The sequence below is a fragment of the Colobus angolensis genome, unplaced genomic scaffold, assembly GCF_000951035.1.
Source record: "Colobus angolensis palliatus isolate OR3802 unplaced genomic scaffold, Cang.pa_1.0 Scaffold192, whole genome shotgun sequence".
In the NCBI taxonomy this organism is placed as follows: domain Eukaryota; kingdom Metazoa; phylum Chordata; class Mammalia; order Primates; family Cercopithecidae; genus Colobus; species Colobus angolensis.
The window spans coordinates 6,226,671-6,249,874 of record NW_012115066.1 but is presented as its reverse complement, the minus strand read 5'-3'; the positions used below and the strand labels follow the sequence as shown (position 1 = coordinate 6,249,874).

Genomic DNA, 23,204 nt, shown 5'->3' with positions numbered 1-23,204 from the left:
CTTTGCTGAAGTTGCTTATCAGCTTAAGGAGATTTTGGGCTGAGACAATGGGGTTTTCTAAATATACAATCATGTCATCTGCAAACAGAGACAATTTGACTTCTTCTTTTCCTAACTGAATACCCTTGATTTCTTTCTCTTGCCTGATTGCCCTGAGAAAGTTTTAAAGGTAGCTTTTGAAGCCAGTCAGCCTGCTTCCTACATTCCCAAAACAAACCCTGAAAATATTTTATTTTGGGGGAAAGTTGTGTGGCCTAAAGAGATTGGACCTTGGAGACAAAAGACTTGGGGCCCAATCCCTCTTCTTTGGATCACTAATTGTTACGTATATGTAAATTAACTAGTTATTCACATTGCTAATTTCACCATCCTTAAAAATAATATTGTTCACCTTGTAAGATGCCTTGTACAGTATGTGCATCACACACATGAATTAAATTAAAAATAGCTAACTTTTTTGAGCAATTTGTGGTGAAAAATAATCTCATATATCACAGATATAAACTTGTTTAACCCTTAGAGCAAATTTTGAAATAATTATTATACCCATTAGAACAGATTGGACAATGGAGGCATGAAGAAATTGTCTTCCCCAGACTTATAGAGTCAAGATATAACAGCCAGAATTTAATCTGAGGCAGACTGATTACAGAGCAAAAACTCTCAGAAACTAGGTGCTACTCAATAAACAATGATTGACTATGTTTTATTACTCCTAGTCTTCTTGTCTTACTGAGGTACGTTACATCTGATCTTCTTAATCATACCTTTTGAAATTCTTAATTTAGCATCTTCTTTTAGAATCATCACCTTTTAATGACTAATTTTTAATAGGGGATTCCCTTATGGTAAGACATGGTGCATATGATTATGATATTGTCCAAATGCTCCAGAGATTTAAAATGCAAATTAGGATATTTAAGTGCCAACATATTAATTTTTCTATAACCCTAGGCAACAAAATTGATATCTGTACAATTTATGTATGCAATACACTGTGTGTAAAGTCACACTGTTGACCTATTTTCCACAAGCCTGCATTGATGTTTAAGTCCTCACTATCTTTTTGCACCAATAATTTTTTTTAAATTTTCACTCCTATTTCCCCCAACTTGCCAGATTAAACTAATAAGCACAATAGCAGGCAGTTCACATTACACAATGTGTGTTTTGGTGTTGAACTCAATTGTCTCATTTTAGATGATATGTCTCTAAGTAGTATCCATTTTTTTATTTGGAAAGAGTTTTGGAAAACAAACCTTTCTTCTTTTATAGCTTGTTATTTGAGAATTTAGCAGAAATAACATAAAACAATTCCCCATCAAAGCTGGTAGAAAATCAGTGCAGTTTACCTTCCTGTCTTTGCCCTCCAGATGTTATTGTATATTTCAATGGCCTTATTTCTTTTTTTTTTTTTTTTTTGAGACGGAGTCTCGCTCTGTCACCCAGGCTGGAGTGCAATGGCTGGATCTCAGCTCACTGCAAGCTCCACCTCCCGGGTTTACGCCATTCTCCTGCCTCAGCCTCCCGAGTAGCTGGGACTACAGGCGCCCGCCACCTCGCCCGGCTAGTTTTTTGTATTCTTTAGTAGAGACGGGGTTTCACCGTGTTAGCCAGGATGGTCTCAATCTCCTGACTTGTGATTCGCCCGTCTCGGCCTCCCAAAGTGCTGGGATTACAGGCTTGAGCCACCGCGCCCGGCCTCAGTGGCCTTATTTCTATGCAGAATGGTGCTGCACTATTTCCATTACTTTATGTTGCAGCTGATATTCACCTTGTGGGAAGGATAATGGATAGTAGGAACTTATCTGGGCCCATCCTGTACTGATTCATATATGTATTCATCAAAAATATCACAAAGCCTTTAAAGAGAATGGAGTAGATCTGTATGTACAGACATGAAAAGATGCTCAAGATTCATATTTAGTAAAAGGAGAAGCAAGTTGGAAAATTAAATATACCAGGATCAAATTTGTTATTAAAAAACACAAAGCAAAAATGATTCCATATCTGTACATGTGTCTACAGAAAAATTCTGGAAGGATGTATCTCAAAATATTAACATTAGTTACCTCTGGGAAATAAACTTAGTTGGGTATGGGGAGCAATTAAGACAGTATTAAGTATTATTTGTTATTTATACTTTTTTGTATTGTTCTATTTTTCGCCACTATGATAATCACTATAGTAATTAGAAATAAATAATTTATAGCATATTTGTTATTATAAGATTCCACGTATACACAAAGGCCAAAGAGACATTTTTGAACTCGGTGATATTATAATCTAATGGATGGAGCAAACAAGTGAAAACAATAATTATAATACAAAGAAAAATATGTCATCCATTCTATAAGACTGTTGCACATATATTTGAAAATTCAGGGAAATTACATTGTATTGTGAATATGAGGGAAATAAAAATAGATAAATGGCATCTGGGTAGGAAAGTAAGGGTTTTCTAATAGCAGAGAGCATTGTTTAACTTGGAGGAATGTCTATCATTTTTCCTTCATGTTGTCAGTTTCCTAGAACACGGTAAGTGCTCAGTAAAATGGATTGTAGAAAAAAGAAAAGAAGAAAACATAATGGAATGATCTTCTGATTATGGAAGTTTAGAGCTGGGAAGGATGTAGGGGTTACCTCTTTTCATGTCAGTGTGCTTATGATTCTGAGAAGGGGTGGGTGGGACCTTGGACACCTCACTATAGCTCCACCCAGAGAAGTTTTTATTTCAGTCCCTCTACTACTGGAAAGTTACACACCTGAAACAATCTTAATCGTTTTAGCTGTGAAAAAAAATGAAGAGAGGTGAACGTTTTCCTCTTATTATATAAATAATTCATAAAACCCACAAACCTATGTTCTTAGGAGTTTACAGTTCATAGTAGCATTTCTTCAATGAATATAAGTCCAGGTAAAACAGCTAATTTGCCCAAAAATATGAAGCTTGAAATATGTTTGAATATGGGGTATGTTGAGGGAGAGTAAACAACTCAGATTAAATGGAACATGTGACTTATACTGGGGAGTCATAAGAGAAAATCCAGGCATTCCTTTGAGCCATTTAAAAAGAGCATTGAGAAGTGTACCTATCAAGAGGCTTCACAGGTGATGAGTGACTTCTACTTTTCACCAAATGAAGGAAGAAATATCAGTTCTAACTTCTTGCTTGAAACAACTGAAAGGAAATGAGGACAAAAATACTCAACGCAATGGTAGTCAAGATATTGAATATTAAATTGAGAAACAATGAGAGACAATTATGGAGGGAAACAAATGAAGACCCTACCACTGTTCCAGCTTATTGAGAGAGTTTCCAAACCCTAGTCTGAGGAAAGGGGACACATTCAAAGAGCTGGGAGTTCAGGGAGGCCACAGGGCTGGAGTTTGCAGGAGGAGGATATCAGAGAGGGGAGAGCTGTGGAGAGAGAAGAATGAGGGGAGTTGAGGATTGAAAGAGAGTGAGAGAGAATGAGAGAAGAGAATTCCAGAGATCTGTACATGTCCCTCCTCAGCTGTTCTGGTGACCTATGAGAATGCCTGAAAACAAAAACAAAAACAACAAACAAACAAAAACATGAGTATGGATTGGACTGAGGAGAAAAACATCCTAAGAATAGAGAAAATAGTGCCCTGCACTCACTCTTTGGTTAGGGAGAATTCCTATTCCCACCAGCCAGAGTAGGATATCTCATAATTCACTAGGCAACAGGTAGCATATACAAAAGAGACTTGCCTCAATAGAGACAAAATTAGCCCTGAAATAGGCACGTCTGTGTTATCAGCAAATAAAGTTTAAAAGCAAGACCTGAAAGGATCAAATTAGTTTTACATAACTTTACTGCATCCTGGAACAACAACAGCAAAACCTAAAATTTGTTACCAAATATTTCCCACTTCTCAATTTTTATCATAAAGATATTTTGCAAATTTGTGCATCACTTTACAATTGGGAATCAAATATTTTTCTAAACAAAACTAATTAGAAGCCAAAACTTTTAAATATAAAAATAGTCATACATGATTAATATGTATAATTCAGGACATCTCTAATATTCAAAATATTACACTATTAGCCCATATTTCCAAAAGTTAGTCAATGAATTAATTGATAAGGAGCTTCCTCTGATTAAAAAATATACTGCTTCTGCTTTAACTTTGTTTTTACCCAAAAGTCATTCAGGGGCAGTTGTTTAATTTGTATGTAATTTTATGATTGTAGGAGATCTTTTTGGTATTGATTTCTATTTTTATTCCACTATGGTCTGATAATATGGTTGGTACGATTTGAATTTTTTTGAATTTATTGGGACTGGCTTTATGGTTGAGCATGTGGTCAATCTTGGAGCACGTTCCATGTGCAGATAAGAAGAATGTATATTATGTGGTTGATGGATGCAGTCCTCTGTTAGATGTCTGTTAGTTTCAATTGGTCAAGTGTCAAATTTAAGTCTTTAATTTGTTACTTTTATCCCTCGATGGCATCATTAACCGTCAGCAAAATGCAAATCAAAACCACAATAAGGGATCATCTTACAGCAGTCAGAATGGCTATTACTAAAAAGTCGAAATACTTTTATTTTGGTCGGCAATGCTGGCAAGGCTGTGGAGAAAAGGGAATGTTTATACACTGATAGTGATAATGTAAATCAGTTCAGTCATTGTAGAAAGTGGTTTAGAGATTTCTCAACCTAAAACAGAACTACCATTTGAACCAGCAATCCCATTACTGGGTATATTTCCGAAAGAAAATAAATTTTTCTACTAAAAAGACACATGCACTCATATATTTATAACAGCACTACTCACCATAGCAGTCATGGAATCAACCTAGGTGCCCATCAGTGATGGATTGGATAAAGAAAATATGGTACATGTATACCATGAAATACTATGCAGCCATAAAAAAGAATGAAATTATGTCCTTTGCAGCCACATGAATGCAGCTGGAGTCCATTATTCCAAGCAAATTGACACAAGAACAGAAAACCAAATGTTTCATTTTCTCACTTCTAAGTGGGAACTAAACATTGAGTACTCATGGACATAAAGATACTGACAATGGACACTGAGGACTACTAGAGGGAGGAGAGCAGGAGAGGAACAAGGGTTGAAAAATTACTCTTGAGTACTATGCTCACTCCTTGGGCAACAGGATCATTTGTATCCCAACCCTCAGCATTATGCAATATATAAATGTAACAAACCTACACATATACCCCCAAATCTGAAATAAAAGTTGAAATTACATTTTTAAACCTAAGACTAAAAAAAATATTGTGGGTTGAATTTTTGAAACTTATATTCATATGTATGGATTATTGAATCTTTCAGAACCACATAAAGTTTCCTGAGATTTATTTGGAGGCTCCGATGGTGGAGTTCTGACTGTTTGATAAATGTCCATTAAGGACAGCTTCCCCACCAGGAATATACAGGAATAACAAACTCCTTTCTCCATGGATGGTGGATTGCTTAATCACATCCGTTGCTCCTCCCTTTTCAATGATGTAGAAATTATGGGTTACACTGCTGATTCTAATTAACAGCAAAGATTTATGTTGACAAGACTTGTCAGCGAATTTGCATTCACCTTCATGTGACTGATACCAATTTTATGAGTTTTAAAATTGGAGTTGTAAGGACTCCAGTGGATACTACATATTAAGGGGTATGATTGTGTTCAAATGTTCATTATATTTAGGAGTACAGACAGTGTATTTAAATGTTATGCTTTAATTCTATGGTAAATTAGTATGAATTGATAGTCAATATAAATTGATGATTGTTTTAAAAACAAACAACATGCTCATAGGTGGGAACTGACCAATGAAATCACCTGGACTTGGGAAGGGAAACATCACACATTAGAGGCTATTATGGGGAGAAGGGAGCACGGAGGGATTGCATTGGGAGTTATACCTAATGTAAATGACGAGTTGATGGGTGCTGATGAGTTGATGGGTGCAGCACACCAACATGGCACAAGTATACATATGTAACAAACCTGCACGTTGTGCACATGTACCCTAGAACTTAAAGTATAATAATAATTAAAAAAAAATTTTTTTTTAAAATAAAAAGCAGAAAAAAGTATTAAAGATAGTAATATATAAAACTTTTATCTCTCAACTTGTCATGATGTTTTTTATTCGCTATCTAATATTATTCTAAATAAAATATAACATTTTAAATTAAAGAAAAAAAAACATGTTTCACTGGCTGATTTGTTAGGGTTTGGCCAAGAACAGAGGAAAAACTGCAAAGTTGAACACCACTTAGGAGAGCATGACTGTTACAGCAGAAAAAATGAGCAGAAACGCAGGATTCAACTTGCATAGTGGCATGAGAACACATAAGCTGGAATGGATAGGAAAGATGTAGAAGTCTATATTTTTATAATTTGTTTTCTCTTGTTATTGGCAAAGTATTAGCCAAATGTCAAGTGTTGTTAAATGTTAATATGTGGGCCAAGATTACCAGAAATTGGAAAACTATTTTGACTTATACTCTAAGACCATGCAAAATTGCCTTTCCTGAAGCATTATTTCAGGGTAAAAATGATCAAACCTACCAGATGTTTGCGGAATCATCTTGAGGACTGGGAGCTTACTGTTTCTAATCCTCCCTCTGCATTGCTAAGCTTTCCAGAGGTGCAGAAAGGCATCCACTTCAAGAACCCATGTCACTTCATCAGTAGAGAGCTTTTGGGAGATAGAGGTCCTAGCCAAATTGCCCAGAGTAGACTTGTTAATAAAATTAGCAAACTTCACATTATTTCAGTCTGTAATTTTTTTAATGACAGAAGCATTTTTTTTTTGCCTCCTTTCCCGTGAAGCTGCAAAAATGTATCTGTGTTTTGCAAGTCTTGCAGATTTATAATTTTCTGTATTGGATGTGAACCCCTTAACTGGGGTGGTCAGAAAAATTTTTCTTGAAAAATACAAATCTTGCAATTGATAGATAAGGATACAATTTCTTTTCCTCAAGATATATGGTGCAAATATATTGCTAAGGCATCTGTGAATGTTTTTAGCTTGGGGGTTTTTAATGCAAATATTAGTGATGAAATCTTAACTCTTCATAGGTTATCAATAAATACCACTTTTATGTATTGATCGAATTGTCTTTTGACAATTTGTTGGTTTTGAAAATCATTTTCTGTTATCCATCCAAGGGGAGCTAACATTTCTGGAGTAGCTAATAGATGTTAGATGTAATGATGCATATTTACCTTCCGTATTTAGGACAACCTTAAAATAATCCTATTCCAATTAAGGGAACTAAAGTTAAGGATTTAGTTGGTGAAGTTAAGTATTTTGACTAATGAGAAATATGCCAGAACATGGATTAAAATCAAGTCAGTCATTTTTCTGGAAGTGGAAATAGGGAAGAGGGAGAGCCAAATGAGTCAGGGCCTTCTGTCTAATCAATGTACCTCTGACCTATCAGGTCAGGTTTCCATGGATTTTAAACATCTGTGTCATGGTTACTCCTACTTGGAAGTTGGATGTATTCCACATAATGAAGAGAATAATTTGTGCAAATACTCTAAAGACTCTCCCGACAGGGAGATAGCCTTGGAGACAACTGCCTTCATCATTTTTTACCCCTTCCCCTTCACTGAAAACAATTTCAAATAGTGTAACATAGCTTATATTAGAATCTGTGTGGTGACTGTAATATTCTATCTAAATGAACTGAATAAAACCTCTCTTGGGGCAAACCAGGAGGTTTGGTTTAAATGATCCCTTACTCTGCTTTAAAGTATACTAGTAATACAAGGAAATCCAACCATAGCCAACAAGTGAGTTCTCAGAGTTGCATTTTCTTTGGCAGGTAGATGGTTTTTCTTTGTGCCGGAATGGAAGGTAATGGAGAATAGTGGTTAAGAATATGGGTTTTGAAGTCAAGCAGCTGAGAATTGTAGCACGGTACAATCATTCGTGTGATCATGAGCCAGTTACTTAAACTCAAGCATCAATTTGCTCCTCTATACTAAGGCATGAGGGGAAATAACCTGCCTGCAGAGATGCTGTGAGAACAAAATGTTATACGTGTGTAAATCACCTAACACAGTACCTAGCCTTTAGTTATTTAGACATTTCTTATGCACCAAAAGTAAGTTAAGTCTACACACATATTACCTCTCAGAGAACAACTCCATGAGATAAATGGGATTTCATTATGATCCTGCATTTAAGAAAACTGAGGTTCATGAAAAATATTCCTGTAGTCATACATGTGGGCCAAGATAGAAGAGCAGGTTTATGTCTACTTTCAACACTTGAGCTCCTAAATATACTACTATTTTTTCACATGATCCTGTGTCACGACAAAATAAGTAGTTGAGTAATTGCTGACATAGAAAATTAGTAATAGGGGCTATGGGGAGTTAAATGACATGCTTCTGTTCATATGGTTGGTATGTGTTAGAGTTAGGATTGGAACCCAGGTCTGTCTGATGTTATCTTTTCTTTATTACTAGTATCTCCATTTTCTTTACCTCTTGGAATGCTCCATCTGAATAGGCTGTATACTTCAGAAATCTTTCTACAGTGCACATCTCACAGTGTCTCTCCCAAGCACTAATTCCTTCAATGATCCCACATTATCTACAGGATAAAGCCAAACAACTTTGTATAACTCATCTTGCTCTTCCCAATCTGAATCCGACCTCCCTCTCTGGTATGCTGCATGACAACACACTTAGGTACATACTCCAACCCTAATACACTACTTGTAATGCCCCCACACTTGCCATTTTGTCCTGTATTTTGACATTGATTCATGCCTGGAATGCACTTGCCCACCTTGTCCAATATGTGCCTTCTTAGTCATCTTTGAAAACTGTAACACTTTCTGAAGTTCTGGTCCATGAGTAAAAACTAACACTCCCATGACCACTGCAATGAAAGTATGTCATTTTGTCCTCTTGCTGGAATTATAATTGACTGATAGACCTAGAAGCTGTTCTTAGGATCCAGTGGGGCTTTTGCTGCTAGATTTTGTTTCCCATGAGCTGCTTCTAGCCAATAGCTGCTAATAGCTCAGTCCCATTCTTATAAAACACAGGACTTCTCTAATGTGCAACTTCAGCTCAAGGATGCCCCGTTGGCTAGCTAAACCTTTCTTGGAACTATGTTGCAGGACCAGACTCTCTCTATCCAACCTTTGCCCCTACCATTCTCCTTCACACGTGTCAGACTTTCACTGTAGTCTGAAAGCTCTCCCTTATTTGCCTGCTCATTTCCCCCTTTATCCTCTACAATAATTTCTACCAATAAATGTATTGTAAGTCTAATCCTGTCTGAGTGCCTGCTTCTTGATGGACTTGAGCTAACATAGCCATGACAATGCCTTCTCTATCACATACTATCACAAAATAATTCCCTTCATTTTTTTCTTATCCCCTTCTCTAAATTAAATTATAAGCACTGTAAAATCAGGAAAAATATATTGCCTTACTTCATTTATTTTTAGCATTTAGCATACTGCTTGATCCTTACTGAGTATGTAATAAATATTTGTGTAAATAAGTGCTCAAAGTATGATTTAATCTAACATGAGTTGTTTAGGTTAAAACAATCAAAACTATGTGTTTGCTTCTCAGGTAGCACTGCCAATCAATGTGAAGATAGCTGGAAGTTAGCTTAGTGTTACTAATGCAAAGATTATATTTCAAAGTATTACCATTTAGCTTCCCCATGCCCAAAATATTTTCTTGAGTTCAAGTGAGTTTCCATGCTTATGATCTTAATTTAACTAAACATGAAATCTTGAAATCTCACTGAATATCTCTCATCACTAAATGAAACAGCCTTGATTAATCACTTTGAGCACTTCAGAATAATCTGTCAGTTAACCTATATTTAACATAAAATCTATGTGAGAGCATTTATTTGTAGGAAAGCGTATTCTTAGACAGCTGTAAAATGAAATACCGGTTCTTAATATTTCAAGTAAGGAGTGGGATGTAGAATGTTTCTATTTCTTACTGGTAAAGCCATTACAAACCTGTTTTAATCTGCATAGTAATAAAAATTATCATGACTAACGTTATTTTCTCTTGATCATTTCAGGTCTTACATTTTTATTGCAACAAAAAATAATTAAGTATCTCATTTCTAATTTAATTTTTTCTTTGAAATTGTACTGGTTGAACAATCTAATTTTGAAACGTCATTTCACTGCTTGACTCCAGCCAGTTCTGTTTTTTGTCCCAGTCCATTTTTTGTATTTAAGATCTCTGTTGGAATTTTTAAATATATTATCTTCTGAATGTATTATGTGATAATTCTTGTGCCATCAGAACCAGTGTCCAAAGAAAAGAAAAAGATTTTGTAACTAATTCTGTCAAGCTCTCCAGGCTATGATCCCCATTCCCCAGATAAGACGCTAAGAATTAAATAAGTAAAATAATGAGATGATTGCATAATTAGTAACTGGATATGAACCCAGATTTACCTGATTTTTGACTATCTAATCTTAATTCAGTTGACTAGAGTTTTGACTAAAGTTTGAGTATCAGAGAAGTCTGTTTAATATGAAAAGCACAGAATGCTCTTCTAAGAACTTTGTAGCTTATTCTGGAGGCAATAGAGAGCTACGCAGGTTTTAAGAAGGAATAATGTCATTTGATATATGTTTGAAAAATCTATCAAAATTAGAATGTCCAGATAATGTAAAACATGATGGTTAAAACTAGCAAAGGGAAGATCTGAAGTAAGTTACTGACAAAGTCGAAAGAGAAAGTAGTTAAGATCTTATCTAAGAATATAGGCAAGAAAGTTGAGAGGAAGAGCAGAGTGAAGAAATATCCCTAACTTCAGTGACTCAGCAGTGTGGGCATTTGGTCAAATTTCTTAGCCATCATACATTATTTCCTGCTTGGTAAAATGAAGATAGTACAATATTCTTCAAAATGTTACCATGAGCTTTAAATAATAATATACTATTCTAAACTTGTTTGGTACATACTACGTGCCTAGGCTTTTTCATGAGAACTTTATTTATTCTAAAAATTTAATTCTCACAAGAAGCCCATTAGTTCGGTACTATCACTATCACAGTTTTATGGATGAGAAAACTGAGGCACAATGAGGTGGAGTAAAAAGGGATGACACTGTGACAGTGTGAGATTCAAATAATAGCAGGTATTATATGTCTGACACGTAGAAGATGCTTTGTAAATGACTGTAATTAGCCAAGTAGACTAATGTATTTGAGAGATTGAACCAAATTGGACTCAAGCTTGTTACATGGTAATCTAGCACTTGTTGATGTGACCTAAACTCTGATTGGACCTTCATGGATGGAGCACGGGTGCTGTCCTTGGTGCTGGTAATACAGGGGCGAAGTAAACAAACCCCTGTCATCACAATGATTTCTTTCTGATAAAACAAATGATCTAATGACAGGTAATTGAATGAAGGAAGCTGAGTTGGACTGTTTCCAAATTATTTTCTGCAATGCACTGTATTCTGGAAACATTTGCTCAGAAAGATGGCAGGGGAACAAGGCTCAGAAACCATCTTCATTTTGCTACATTTTCAGTGAGGACAAAGGAAACAAACTGGCTTCAAATCTCGTCTTGAGCCCCTTTTCTCATGGAGTTCACTTTAAACTCTGGACTGTTACAGGTCCAAAGCTATATACAAAGTGTCTAGTTTCTGTTGAATCCCCAGGTCCCGAAAGTGTGCCTAAAACAGAGCGGGCAGTTAAATATTGTGTCTTGAATGAATGGATGAGTGAATGAATTCAGGTATTTTTCACTTTTTAAGCTATTCGTCATTTACAGTAAGTTGATTTCTGAGAAAAAAATGAGTATTTAAAGATTAACTACTAACTTGTATATGTGCTAGGACTGATGGTTTTACAAAGAATATATAATGATTTTAAAGTGTCTCTTAAGAATTATTTATAACAAACATTGAAGAGATAATTTTAGCCATTTTACTTGAGCACTAAAACCAGAGCATCTCTTTGAATTTCAGAAGTGTCATTGTGCCACCTTTTTTTAAAATTAAATCTCATTCAAAATTCATATTATAAACAACATTGTGAAAACACTAATGTTCAATATAAAAACATCATTTAGTATTACACCATAGCCAAGAAATCATGAGAAAATTATCCCATCTTCTTCCATCTAGTTTTTGTACATGGACATATGTATCATCACAGAATAATTGTTATTTTAGAATTTCCTTTTTTCATTCACTATTATATCATAAACATTTCTATAACATTTTATAATTATATAATACTATTTTAATATCTGGATAATATTTTCTCTGTTTGTCCCAGCCCTGTGTGGTCACTCACCCACTCACCTTCAGTAGATCTCTGGAATGTTATTGATTCCAGACGGTGTCTAAAATCATGCATTTGCAAGACAGAACCATTACATTGTAGCATTTTCTAGTTCGAGAAGAGCTTGAAATTTGTGCAATTAAATAATTCCCTTCATATAAGGATGAAGACACAGACATCAAGGGAGTTGGGGGAACTTGAGCAGTGTTCTGAGAAGAATGGTAGAGTGTCAGATGAAAGTTATTCAGCTATGATCTGGACCAATCACTTCACTCCCTTGTGCCTTAGTGTAGTCAAGTCTGAATCACCTAGATCATATTTTTAGGAATGCCACATTTATTTAAGAAGAGGCAGAAGGTGGTTACAACTAATGAGTGACATTTTCAAACACATTTATACAACACAGAATCAAAATAAGTCATATAATGTGTTTATCATAATATTGGACACATAGTACGTGTTCAACACATAGGCTTGCTGCCATTGTTATTGTTATTGTTGTTGTTGTTTGACAATGTCTCTACTTGGTGTGGTATAGGTATATTTTATAGCTGTTCCTCAGTATATTATCAAGTACAGTGAATTATCCATAGGCTTTCCTTACCCTTTGCTTGGATCTTTTCTCTGTGACAGTACAGAATCATTGTGGTGCACTCATCCTAACGGAGAAAGGTCAGAGGGAGATTATGTTTCTTTTCCTGCCAGAATAACTGTTTATCAGGAGGAAAGGAACTGTCAGAACTGGAGGAAGACATGCGCCTGTTCATTCATCTTTGCCCCTTTCTGCCAGTGCAGGATAACTACTGAAAGAACATTCTCAAATGATGCTTTTTAAATGACTTCAAGCAGTGATGCTTCCAATTAGATTGATATTTGTCATAATTATTTTATTGGCTCTTGGTAATCACAGAGTGAATTACTGCTATTACTCTCCAACATTACAATGAATCAGTTCACAGAATAAATTACAAAGAAGAGCAGGCTGGGTGCAGTAGCTCACACTTGTAATTCCAGCACTTTGGGAGTCTAAGGCAGAAGGATCACTTGAACACAGGAGTTCAAGACAAACCTGGGAAACATGGGAGACCCTGGCTCTACAAACAAGCAAACAAACAACAACAACAAAAAGCTGGGCATGGTGGCGTGTGCCTCTGTCCCAGCTACTCAGCAGGCTGAGGTGGGAGAATTGCCTGAACACAGGAGTTCGAGGCTTCAGTGAGCCATGATCACGCCACTTCACTCCAGCTGGGGTGAGACTCCATCTCAGAAACAGCAACAACAACCACCACCCTATACACACACACACACACACACTCACACACAGGCACACACACTCAAGAAGAGTGAATTATTGGAGACTGAGTACTTTACAACTGAAGAGTTATGCAATAAAGTGATGGTGTCTTAAGAGTACCCTAGTATTAGTTACTCTGTTTTTTTTAAAAATTTCAACTTTTATTATACTAGACATGGAGGTGCATGTGCAGATTTATTACAAGAGAATCTTGTGTGACGCTGAGGTTTTCAGTATAGATCCCATCACCCAGATAATTAGCATAGTACCTGATAGGTAGTTTTTCAACCCATATCTCCACCCTCCCTCCCCCCTCTAGTAGTCGGCAACGTCTGTTGTTAAAATATTTTTGTCTCTGTGCTCAATGTTTAGCCCACACTTATAAGTGAGAACATTCGGTATTTGGTTTTCTGTTCCTATGTTAATTCACTTAGGATTATGGCCTCAAACTGCATCCATGCTGCTGCAAAGGACATAATTTTATTCTATTTTTATGGTTGTATAATACTTCACATTTATATGTACCACATCTTCTTTGTCCAGTCTACCATTAGATATATATGTACCACATTTTCTTTATCCAGTCTGCCATTGATGGAAACCTAGGTTGATTCCATGTTTTTGCTATTGCTAATAGCACATCTGCTGACAATGTTAGACAGTTACTTTGTTTTTAATTCACCATTAGTCTTCCAGATGCTCCCCAAACTTTCTCAGTTAAGAGTGATTGCCTTCTTGGAACTCTACTGTATGGACTCCAGATTATATAATTCTAATTTCAAATTAAAATTTGTTTTTGTGTTACAAAGCTGTCTAGGTTGGCAACCCAGTTTTACCATTACTGGGTTTGTGTCCTTATGCAAATTATTTAATCATCCTATGCCTGTTTTTATATTTATAAATAGATAGGATTATAATTGCAGCTACACAGCATTGAGAATTAAATAAAATAATACATGATGTTATCAATTAATGTAGTGTCTGATGTATAGTATGTGCCTGAAAGTGTTAGATACTGGCCGGGCATGGTGGCTCATGCCTGTAATCCCAGCACTTCGGGAGGCCCAAGCGGGCGGATCACGAGGTCAGGAGATCGAGACCATCCTGGCTAACATGGTGAAAGCCTGTCTCTACTAAAAACACAAAAAATTAGCCGGGCCTGGTGGTGGGAGTGCCTGTAGTCCCAGCTACTTGGGAGGCTGAGGCAGGAGAATGGCGTGAACCCAGGAGGCGGAGGTTGCAGTGAGCTGAGATCGCGCCACTGCACTCCAGCCTGGGTGACAGAGCGAGACTCCATCTCAAACAACCACCACCACCAAAAAAACACAACAACAAAAAAGAAATTGTTAGATACTATTGTTGCCATTATTACTTTTATTATTCGTATATGACATATTTCTCAGGCCCCGTACATCTGGCAAATATAAATTATCTATTTTTAGATGTTAATAAAACTTATTATGGTGAAAAATAACCTATTTTACAATTCAAAAGACCCAACTTTAATATTGGGTCCACCACAAATTAATTATAATATCTGGAAATCATTGCAGCTCAGCTACATTGCAATACACATTTTTTCTCAGGACTGAGTTAGGGTTCAAACTATGCTTTATATATATAATTTGGCATTCTTTTTAGTAGTTTTTAGCACTCTGGTCACATTATTACTGATAGTCCCATTTTATTTACTCAGCTCCCTTTTAAGAGTGATTGAGAATATGTTATTAGTCTAGTTTATAGCTGAGGACCTGAGATTCAGAATGAAGTTACATTACTAGACATGGTGAAACAGGAACTAGAACCTAAATTTTCTTTTTTTTTTTTTTTTATTATACTTTAAGTTCTAGGGTACATGTGCATAACATGCAGGTTTGTTACATATGTATACTTGTGCCATGTTGGTGTGCTGCACCCATGAACTCATCAGCACCCATCAATTCATCATTTATATCATGTATAACTCCCCAGTGCAATCCCTCCCCCCTCCCCCTCCCCACGATAGGCCCCAGTGTGTGATGTTCCCCTTCCCGAGTCCAAGTGATCTCATTGTTAATTTTCTTAAATCAAAAGAATAAACTCATTTATTCTGTGACTTTCTAGTTATCTGAAGGAGTAAACCATCCAATATAGTTTTCTGCTCCAATAGAATAACTTGTCTTGGGAAAAATTCTAAACATAAGTGTCATTAGGCAATTTCATTCTTGTATGAACATCATATAGTGTACACATGCAAACCTTTATTGTATACCCTACTACACACCTAGGCTGTGTGGTAATGCTCATTGCTCCTAAGCTGCAAACCTGTACAACATGTTACTATACTGAAATATTATAGGAAATTATAACACAATGCTAAGTATTTGTGTATCTAAAAATACCTAAACATAGAAAGGGTACAGTGAACATATGATATTATAATCTTACGAGACCACTATCATATAAGTGGTCTGTTGTCGACTGAAACATCCATGTGCAGTGTATGACTATATTAAGCAGACATGGCTCTGTTTTGTCAGGACAGACACAGATGAAAACAATAATAAAGACACAAGATTTTCCTCTGCATCTCACAGTTGAGGAAGCTGTAAAGGGACTGAATTTTGAACCCAATACCATTAATAAATTATTTAGCAATCTACCTAGAACGACTTCATTTTATTAATCAACAAAATATTATTTAAGCCACTACTACATACCTGTTTTGAATATATTTTGTTATTCAGGGAATCAAGCAGTGAAAAAACTAATGGAAATCCCCACACTCATGGGGTTTTCTTGCTTAATGGGAGGAGAACAACAATTTTAAAGTCTGATTGTCAAAGATGTTGTATGCTAGATGGTAATACGTGCTTTGAACCAAAATTAAGGAGGGAAAGAATAGGGTCAATGTGTAAGTCATGTGTTAGTCTTTTTGAATAAGAAAATGGTAGGATGTTGTTCTGACCTGAGACGAAATGGCAGGAAGAGAAAATTAGTGGTGGCAGAGAGCTCCGTTTAGGATATTCTAAATTTAAATAGCTTATTAGAACTCTAAATGTGTAGATCAAGTAGAGAACTGGCTGGGCTAAACTATAAATCTGTCAATTCCAGATGTATAAATGGTATTTACAGTCATAAACCTGGATTAGACCTTGACGGGCGTTAGTCTAATAGGAAATAGGAGATATTCAAGAGATAAGCCATTATTTTTACAAACATTTAGAAGGAAACCTCAGAGGAGACTAAGAAAGTTTGACCCATCACGGGAGGAAAACTGGAGAGAATGGTGCTCTGGAAGCCAAGTGGTAAAAAAAGTGTTTTAATTGGAAATAAATGTTGCATTATTATAGCGTAAACTATAGCAGTACTAAATAAGTCTAATTTACTCCAGGATAGAGTAAGGAGCAATTGAAAGTAATGTGTGAATGTCTATTATTTGCATAAGGCAAGTGGTGATTAAAGAAAGTAAACACACAAGCGCACACACATGCACATGCAGTAAAGCATTTTCCCTGCCTTCAGAGTGCAAAGGCAGGGACACAGAATTAGGAACACTGGCTATAAATCTCATAAAATATGACAAACAAAGGTCTGTGGGATTACGGATGAAGTACAGATTAATTTTGATTGGCAACTTCAGGCAGAAAAGGTCATATTTGAGCTGGGTATTAAATAATGACTATGAGTTTGTGGATGAGAAATAGGAATAGACAAAAGAATAATGACATTTGACGTGAATAAGATAGAATGAAAAATGGTATAGAGGCCTGAAAAGGCACAGTATGTTTAAATGAGAAATAAAGTCATTCGACAAAAATAGACCCTGCAAAAGAAGCAGAGATAAACAGCACCAGATACGCCTTTTTTCCTTTGTTAAAAATCTTACTCAACAGTCCAATGGAAAGACAAATTTGATAAAGTGAGATTTTTCTCAGAACCAAATATTGTGATTAGCATCAATTTGCAAAAAGCCTTTTTTATTCTGGGAAAAGCCTCAAGCATGACATATTATAAAATGAATATACACTTGGATAAACTTAACTGTAGAGAAATATAAATTATTCCATGTAGGTTATTCCATTAGGTCGGTTTTAATTTCAAATAACTTTGCTTGGGCTGTTTTCTAACTTTCTTAAATGTAACGTCATGTTTAATTTTATGTCTTTTCTAGAAATGGTTCTCTTTACTGCGAGACTGCAAGGTCACCCAATGAGAGAGAGGCCAAATAAGCTGGAACATCATCTAATACACTGAATGTAAGTGACTGCAACATTAATAGCTTTAAACAAAAGTAGAAAGAAATGTTGTTTCATATATGACTTATACGGCCTTGGAATAGTCCATGTTTGTGAATTAATATGGTCAATTGCTGGATACATGACATGGACCAGGCTCTCACTGGTGAGTGTGGGGTTGCTGCACACACCTGTGTCAGGGCTCCATTTCTCCTTGAAGCACACAAATTACAGTTTTGCCTGGAGTCGGTTTGTCTCTTGTAATTGCTCTGCTTCTAGTAAAACATAGAAAGCCTGCTTTCTAACTGCAGTTGCATGTATTTTCACTTACTCCACTTTCTGACTCCTACTGAACTCATAATTTACTCTTCCTTTATCTTTCTCTATCAGCCTGGTCCATCAGACACTACACTTAGCTTTATTTGCCACCTGGGATCCAAAGTCAGTCACTGGGTTCTCTCCAGCCCTCTAGCTCTCTATGAAATCTACCCCCTGGCATATTTTTCTTGCCAGTTGACCAGTTAATATTTATTTGTATAATTGATTATTGGATGTGCCTTTCACTAGACCAAATATTACATGCAGGCAAGAATCATGTCTGTTTGCTCATACCTCTTAGATATTCAACACAACGATGCTGTCTGACCACATCTAGTCCTGAACAGGATGTGACCACTTAAAATGTTCCAGCTCTTTCAGCATTTTTCAAAATCTCTGTTCTCCATGAGTTCAAACCTTGCCCTGACTTCCTTAGTTTCAAATGAATTAGCCTCCTCGTTTAAAAAAAGATGAGGCTATTTGATGTGAATATCACCGAATTTTTCTTCTTTAAACGTTAAAGTATCTGTTTATCTTCACCTATATTCTTTTTCCAAAATAATCACTCGTATTAATTTTAATTATAACACTTTCATTCCTTTACCAATTTTACTGAATCAGTTATTTGTCTCTAAACTTGATTTCTCCATTTCCCTGGTTCCTTCCACGCAGACTAAAACCACACATGTTTCTCTAATCTTGGAAACATAAAGCCAACTAAAATCCAAACAAAACTATTCCCCATGATTTCACTCTTTTCCTATGTTTTTCCCCACATTAGCCCCTCTTTACCCATTCGAACTACTTGAAACAGCTCTCAATATTCTTTGCCAATGCATGATAAATTCCACAGAAGAAGGATCTATTTTTGTTTCATTATGCAGTGTATTTCCAGTATCTAACACAACATCTAAAATGGTAGGAGCTCAATAATTAAATAAATACATTTTAGTTCCCATCTCTCTTCCCACTCTACCTGAGTGTGAAAATTTTGCTCCAAGCACTGCTTAAATTACTCTCACCAAGATAACCAACTGTAATAACTCCTTCCTCTCTTACTCAATTTATAGCAATGCTTCAAATTCTCTTTTATATCCCGTATCATAGTCTATCCTAATTATTTTAACTGTGTATATGTCTCATCACTTCTTCAGAGTCTCAGCCCCTTGAGGTCAGGACAATTAACTGGGTTATTTCTTTTGTCTCCCTAACTTTTAGCTAAGAACTTATTTTTCAACGTTTTACTAATGACTTTAGTTAATAGATTTAAGTACTGAAGGATTCTCTGACATTACTCCGACAACTTTAGCACTACCTTTGATAAAATGTTTTGTCCCTGAAATAAAAATGTAAAAAGTGAAATAGAATATCTGGTTATAAACCATTTCAAAATCATTGGAGGAAGAATTCTAAAACTTTTTACCAAATGAATCATGACATTTATGTATAGGCTTCATAATTATATATGATCAATTAAAAATAATTATAAGTATCTATGCATATGTATGCTACACATACACCACACACACACACACACACACACACCCCTTTACCCTTGGCTACTTTAGTGCATTATGATCATATTTATGCATTAAATCCTGCACTATATATCAATTGGGTCTCTATGATAAACAAATATATGCATACGACCTTAGACATAAACCACACAAATAAGCCAAGTGAAATATAACCCCCTATAAATTAACATTCTCACAAAAGAGACAACATAAAATCTTGAGTTAAATCATTAAGACTCTGCTTATTATATATACATAAGCGATAAGAACGCATGCATGCTCACATGTCTAAAAAAGTGATTGTAACTATATAAATGAATAGCCATTGATTAAATTATTTCTAAGGAAATGAAAGCGTTTTCTACTGTCTTTAAATTCCCAGTAAATGCACACAATAGAAGGAAGAAAACCCTAAGCAGCTGTTTTAGGAGTTTGAACAGAGATTTAATCATTATTCCACATTTCCCTTCCCTCTGTCTTCATTTTCTGCAAACCCAAAATTGGGTTCTTGTTTGTTTGCTGTTTGATTCTTTTCTTCCACTAACTCACATGGATCAGCAGATCGACTTGAGTGTATTTGCCCCAGGTCTGATATTCTAAAACTCCTTTGGGACACTGTTTCTTGTAATTACCTATAGCTGCATTTACTAAAACCCACGGATTAAAGTTTTCCTACCATGCACCTTGCTCAGGCCTTTGGGAGATCTTACAGTTCGTGGAAAGGGATCTGGAAAATTCAAACTGATTGGTGGCTTGAGGGCCAAATAATTTATTGTTTAATTAACTTTTCTGTTTTTCCATTAGTTGTGATTTCATATAAACATAATAATTTAAGAAATGTTTGGGGGATTTAATTTGTTTTGTCCCCAGGAAAAGTCTTAAATTTAACCCGTTTTCAGACTTGCATGTAAATGCTATTGCTTGTATGATGTTCACTCATATGGATCACTGTTTATCATAGGGGCATTTCTAAAATCAAAATAATTCACAAAGTAATAATATTTTAAAAATCTAGACACAGTAACAATTCAGGGAGAGCCATAAAGGCTTATAGAGAATCACTTTGAGATGGGAGGTCTGTCAGTCTCTAATTTGGTAAGTTGGATGATTATGTGGTTTATGGTCTTTGCCTTCTCTGTAAATATTTGGCATATACATTGGTTCAAGCCTGGAAACGATGTCTGCATGCGATGTATCAGAGACGCTAATTCAGAAGGACCCCAAATTCTATTAATTCTATTTAGTTGTTCAGCTAGCTCTCTTTTTTTGCCTTTTCATGCTGTCCTCTTTCCTGTAAGTTGACCTGTAAAGACTAGAAGAACAGGCTCCAGTCCCCACTTTGGCCATTGGGAAGCCCCAGCAGCAGATAATAAGAAAGAAAAAGTGAAATCAGGGTCTCTACTCTCCAAGTTTCTTTGTGTATTCATCTCAGACTGGCTGGATTCCTCAGCCAAAGGTTTGGTATTTTTCTTGGCTACCTTCTAGCCATGAAACATGCAGACACTGCTTACCTGAACAGTTTCCTCCCCTGCTACCTTCTGGACTAGAAGTGGTACAACTCTTTTTCTCTTATTAGCCCCAGGTCCTGCATTCTCATTTATGGCTCCCTAAGCCCTAGTTATATCTTTGTAAGAAACTTTCACTGAATTATCTTAACTTGAGTGTGCCAGCTATTTCCTATCAGAAATCTGATTGATAGAATTCTCATTGCTGTTCCTAAATTAGCTTCATATTGATTATAATTTTGCAAAATTATGGCTAGTAGAGCTGAATGTTAAATTAAATGTAACTATTTAGGATAATAGACATGAATTACATGTCAATAGAGAAAAGGTCTTGGAAAAATAAGAAAAAATATTGCATTCGTAACGTTTGCTCTTTTCTTTCATGTGTTTACTTTGGACTCTAAACTAGGTTTAAGAATTGAATAACTAGAAGGTATTGCTATTTCTGGTGAACTTTTCCCTTTTTTCTATGGATGGATAGCACTGAAGTTACAATCAATTCATCAGGACATCCAAACTACATTTTTCCCCATTTAATTTCTTATGTTTAAAAATATTAGAGATTAGTTGACGAATATGGGCAATAGTTGCACTATTTTGTTTTTATTTATTTATTTTTATTTGTATACATTTAAGGGGTACAATGGAATTTTGTTACATGAATATATTGCATAGTGGTGAAGGCTGGTCTTTAAATGGATCTAGCACCTGAGTAAGCTAAACTCTTTTAGACCTTGATAAACTTTTAAAGAAGTATGGGACTAATGTGGCATGAATGGCCATATTTGCCAAAAAGGAAGGCTGGCTGTATTGGTATTGTTGGCATCGGGTACATCCAATAATTATTTTAATAATTTGCTTTAAGTTTTGCAACTTTAAAAAGGAAGTGTCTAATACGAATATAATTGAACTTCTTCCATCTGTGAAGAATTCAAAAGAGAAACATATTTTCTTATTTAATTATACAAATTAGCCTCTGAACACTTTTTAATATTGGTATTAGAGGAAAGAGGCAGTTCTTGATATTAAATTTTAACCTTGTAGAACGGTATACAATTATGCACCAAAATGTTTCCACAGCATTTTAGTGTTTAAAATTTGCTTGTTGATTTGAATTTCTAAAAGAAATTACAGACTTATGAAATATTTGGGGAATTAAAAAAAAATAACCCTAGCATAGAACAATTATAATTTTAGTTAATTTACCACAATTTTCTTATATAATTTTAATTCACATATGATAATTTTATTCATAGGTCAAATATTTTTCCAAATTTCTACATAGTTTTATAATAATCAAAATTATTCAATGATTTTAGTAATTTAATAATTAAATATAGCATTTGTACAGAATGTCAAAGCAAAGATGCAATTTAGTGAAACTATGACTAGACATTGGCATTCTTAAATACCTTTAAGAAGTCTGCTGGCCACAGAGTAAATAGTCAATAAATGCTAGCTATTATTACTTAATGAAAGAGATAATAGAGTTTTAAAAGTATAGATTACCTCCATTATTGACATTTTTAAAGTACGCAACTACTCCCATATTGTGAATTAGCAACTTTCACCAATTCTAAGATGAATAATTATTTTTTCAAAATTTTCCAACTCCATCTCATGATGTGCCTCAATTAAACGCAATAATGTTTAATTTTCAATATGCTTTTATTTTATGTGATACATTAAAAAACCAGGAAGTCCATGACATCTTAATATTTATTTTATAAGATTAGGTTGTCAGACACAGGAAAGAGTGTGTGTGTGTGTGTGTGTGTGTGTGTGTGTATGCACATATGGCAAGGGATCCTGAAAGAAAGGTTACGTTAGACCATACTACTTTCATATCATCATCTGGAAGTCCTTCCTATTTTTCACCATGAAAATTGCTACACAACACCGTAAGATTTAGATAGTGAGGCTGGGCGCGGTGGCTCAAGCCTGTAATCCCAGCACTCTGGGAGGCCGAGACGGGCGGATCACGAGGTCAGGAGATCGAGACCATCCTGGCTAACAGGGTGAAACCCCGTCTCTA

At 35.5% G+C, this 23,204-nt stretch overlaps 1 protein-coding gene across 2 annotated transcripts in view; it reads left to right on the top strand.

The window, feature by feature from the left end:
- LRRC4C (leucine rich repeat containing 4C) overlaps positions 1-23,204 on the top strand; it is a 1,309,626-nt gene that overhangs the window by 511,413 nt on the left and 775,009 nt on the right. The window contains exon 2 of one of the 2 annotated variants that reach the window (XM_011940744.1): positions 17,766-17,854. The exons of the other annotated variant lie outside the window; for it this stretch is intronic. The gene's annotated coding sequence lies outside the window, so the exon portion shown is untranslated. The remainder of the gene's footprint in view (positions 1-17,765; positions 17,855-23,204) is intronic. 2 annotated transcript variants of the gene reach the window in all.